The sequence below is a fragment of the Ovis canadensis genome, chromosome 3, assembly GCF_042477335.2.
Source record: "Ovis canadensis isolate MfBH-ARS-UI-01 breed Bighorn chromosome 3, ARS-UI_OviCan_v2, whole genome shotgun sequence".
NCBI classification, from domain to species: Eukaryota; Metazoa; Chordata; class Mammalia; order Artiodactyla; family Bovidae; genus Ovis; species Ovis canadensis.
In genome coordinates, this window is record NC_091247.1 from 228,965,467 (window position 1) to 228,969,598 (window position 4,132).

The 4,132-nt window shown below is 61.6% G+C and overlaps 1 long non-coding RNA gene across 1 annotated transcript; it reads right to left on the minus strand.

Moving 5' to 3' along the window:
• Positions 1-410: 410 nt before the first annotated feature.
• Positions 411-2,953, minus strand: LOC138438357 (uncharacterized). The gene is made up of 2 exons (XR_011256299.1): positions 2,828-2,953; positions 411-761 (listed from the first exon to the last, which is right to left on the minus strand). It is a non-coding gene; the product is annotated as an uncharacterized lncRNA (long non-coding RNA).
• Between the last annotated feature and the right edge of the window lie 1,179 nt (positions 2,954-4,132).

Here is a 4,132-nt window from a genome sequence, read left to right on the forward strand (position 1 = left end):
GCCCAGACGGCCTCCTAGGACGGAGCCCCGGTGTCAGCTGGAAGAAGCGGCAGGAGCGGAGCCTTCCGCCACCACAGGAGGCCCCCGACCCGGCCCCAAGCCCCAGCCGTCAGGGCTTCCTGCAACTCTCCCGGGGTCCCATGCTCCCGGCCACAGGGAGCCAGGATGGTGCCCAGGCGTGCTCCGGTCACTTCAAGGGGACGTGAGCTTCATCTAGGGGCTGTGCAAGGAGGCAGCGGGGGCGTGGCACGGAGGTGGGCGTGGCGGTGGGCGTGGCACGGTGACGGGCATGGTGTGGTGGGCGTGGCGGTGGGGCCCAGTGTGGTGGGGGTGGCGTGGCAGTGGGTGTGACGTGGCGTGGCGGGCACACCTGCCCATCTCTGGCCTCATTCCCTGTTCTCTCCTCGCAATTCTGAAGACCATTTCCTGCTTTTATTCCAAAGAATTTGCTTAGAAATGTCTGGCATTTTGCTAATGCTCGGGGGGGAATAAGGGGAAAATGATCAGCCTCAAAAACCACAACTTCCGTTTGAGATGTTCTAAACAGCAAAACTTCCAAATTAGAGGCAGGTTTGAAGATGCAGGAACCACGTCCATTCCCGGTTTCAGAGGATGGGGGGCAGCGAGAGGAGGGCTGCCCTGTTGGCCCAGGATGGGTGTGTCCGGCGGCGGATGAGAAGGGCTCCCATGTGTTCTGGGCTTGACATTTCTGGGTCCACACGTGCTTTTCCACGATGAAGGTGGTGGAGGCCAGTAGGGACCTGGGAAGCAGAGGAAGCGGGGAGGTGGGGCGAGTCCTAGGAGCTGGGGAGGGACGGGCTCCCCAGTGTCCCTGAGCCTCACCCTCTGGGGTCCTGGCAGAGTGTCCTGGCCACGCCTGTCTGGGCCTCCCTGGTCACTTCTGTTTATCCAGGCAGGGTCCTTGGGACCAGCAGGCCAGCGTCCTCTGGCTCATGTTTCCGTGGCCCCAGGGCAGGCAGGGGAGTGGTAGTTTGGCTCCCTTATGCCAACCCCTCTGCCCCTGTTACAGACAGAAACTGAGGATGGTGGGGGAGGGGGCCGGTGACTTACTCCCAGCATTAGTGGTGGTGGCAGGCGCCTGGGGTGGTGGGTGGGAGTGACCAGGGGGATGTGGCCTGGGCCTGGGAGTGGGCGGGCTCTCCTCCCCACCTGTGGGTTTTCACGCAGAGGGTCCCAGCTACTGGAGAAGCCAAGTCCCTGGCCCCCTGAGTTGGACCCCCACCCCAGGCTGAGGGTCCCTGCCCTGCGTGCTCCCCGGGGCTGCCGGGCCAGAGCTGGGAAACTGTGCTCGTGAAAGATTTCCATTGATTTGCCAAATTAATGTGTTAGCTCTCCGCGTCGCGGGAGCTGTAATGAAGTGTCAGCGGGATGAGGACTAGAGGGATGAGAAAGATGTCTTTTATGGTGTCGTTACATCTTATAATAAGATTTACTTGTCAACTTAAAGTGTCATAATGCAGTAATTTATTTGGAAACCTAAGAAAGACGTGCGGTTCAAGATCCCAGGGTAATAATTACCCTGGAAGGGTGAGGATGCGCCCTCCTACCCCCCACCCTTCTGCCCTCGGGCGCCCTGGGCCCTGTGGGAGGGCGGTGGGCATCTTCCTTGCCTTCTGACCAAAGGCTCGGTGACTGGGTGCAGTCCGTACAGCCCGCCCCCTTCACCCCGGGTCCCTGGGTTCTAGCTCCTTCTGGTCCTCTTGGCTCATGCACACCCTGCCTCAAGCTCTGAGCTGAGGCCTGAGGGGCCCGGGGACTTGTCGCACTGGGTCTCTGTCTGCTCTCAGCCCCCAGGCGTGAATGGAGCTGACAGAGGGGCTCATCTGACAAGCTGACATGGGCGCCCTGGGGGCTCATCCAGGGTCAGGGGCCTCTTTGCAGAGAATGGGACCTTACGGCAGGGCCCTGAAGGATGAACAGGAGCTTGTTGGATAGAATAGGGCTTTATGGGGAGAGAGAAGAGCAGGACAAACGTGAGGGGAGGGGCCGACCAGGGGTCCAGCCTAGGGCGGAGCCGGGGGTGGGGGTGGGTAGGGAGGAGCAGGACAGGCTGGAAGAAGGTGGGGACCAGCCCTGGGGGGCCTCGAACACCGCTCGTCCTGCAGCGGCAGTGGCACAGGGGAGCGCCTCGGCCCTCCTGGCGCTTGCAAGGGGCCGCCCCACTTGACCTGAGGGGAGGGTGTCTTGGGGGGGCTGCTCTCAGGCGGGGTCCATCGGGATTGGGTCCTGGACACGTGACCTGGGAGATGCCTTTCGGGTGAGGGTGACAGAAGCCAGTAGATGAAGGGACTGGAGTCCGAGGGGAGATGCATAGAGGCCCCCGTGCGTCCATGGTCTTCAGAGCCCCGGGTTAGGGTTAGCTTCCTGGAAGGAGGGAAGACGGAAGGGACTAGAACCTCCGCGCTTAGAGGGCTGGGCGGGGCCAGGGGCGTGGTGGAGCCGCGCGGGGGCGGTGCCTGAGCCCGGGGCGGGGCGGGGCCCGTGGGGGTGTGCAGAGTATCTGCTGGGCTGGGCTTCCTGCTCCTGCATCAGACCCGTCCTGCTTCTCCCCCAAGTCAAGAGGACTATTTCCATCGAAGATTCCGGTGGGGTCTCTGCATGGGCTGCCCGGGGTCCCGGAGCCCCTGCGGACCCCACTGCGGTGGACCGTTCCTCCCGCTGGGGTTCAGTGCGGCCGTTTTGCTGGCCTGCGGTATTTCCAGCACAACAGAGATGCTCTGCTCAGCCCTCTGAGGTCATTAATTTATACAAGCCGGCGGCTTCATCAGAGACGGTTGTCGCCAGAACGTTAACAAACCATAAATACCTGCCGAACACGAGAAGGTGACCACTCCATCTGCCTTCCTGGGGCGGGAGGGACGCCGCCTGGGGGCTCGGTGTCTACCTGGGGGGCTGCCTGCTGCAGGAACGACGCGGATCTGCGGAACTGGTCACGGAGACAGCTCCGCCCGGCTGCCCCGCCCCCGTCCTGCTCTGTGGGGAAGCGGCCCTGGTCTTCCCCCTCCCTGCGGCCTGTGCCTGGCCCCCTCTTCTAGAGGCCTCTGCTAAGAGCAGGCGAGGACCCTTTGCTGGAGACCTGCGAGTCCTCCGAGCCCCTAGGCCAGGCCTATATTCCAGGCTGGGCTCCACGGTGGCAGGCGCCCCAGCCCACCTCATCCTTTGGTTCAGGTCGCTAGCGTTGGCCTTTCCAGTGACCTGAATCCTCGCGCGCCAGGCTTCTTCCCAAGGTTCCTTCCCCGGATGGGACACCACGCCCAGTTCACTCCAGCCTGGCCGTCAAACCAGGTGACACCCAGAGAGGGAAGTAGGGGGCCAGGGGGCCTGCCCCCTCTTCCTGCACCTCCCAGAGCTCTGGCCAGCGTCAGTGCTGGGCGGGGCTGCACTGACTGGGCCCCAGGGCCTACCTGCACGGGGCTTCCTTCCCTCCTCCGGGGAGCCTGGCCGAGCATCCTTCTGGGTGAGCAGTTCGAGGACTGGCAGGTCTGATGCTCCAGATCCTGACAGAGGAAGGAGGGTCAAGGAGGTCAAGACCAGACTGCCAGTCTTTTTCCCTGGCTCCGGGTCTGTGCCAGGGCCATGCTGTTCTGGAACCCAGGGCTGGCACCGGTGTGGTGACACCTGTCTTCTGCCCAGAGGCCGCAGGACCAGCCACGGGGGGCCAGAGACCTAACGCACGTTTCCTAACTACCCAGCGACTGAAATGTTGTGAAATTATAAAGTATAACAGACTCAGAGGACAATAAAATAGCAATTTAGGCTCTTTCTTAAAGGGCTACTCACTTCAGGGTGTTTGAATGTCTGTGAATTACATCACTGGCCTGGTGGAAGTTGGTGACAATTCATATTTGGCTCAGCGCATGACTTATTTTAAAAAAATACAATAAATGAATGTTTCTGTGTGAAAAGCCAGCGGAGGATGTATTGACTCAGGAGCATGACTCAGAGAGCTAGTTATTCAGTGATGGGATCGCCAGTAGGGCTGCCTCGGGGTATGTGGCTGGGCGGTTCAACCCCTCAGCTGTGACCCACCCATGATCACCAGGGAGGAGGGGAGGTTTAAGGGCGGCCAGTGGGCTGGGGGGAGGGGGTCAAGTCAGGCTGGTGGGCTCCT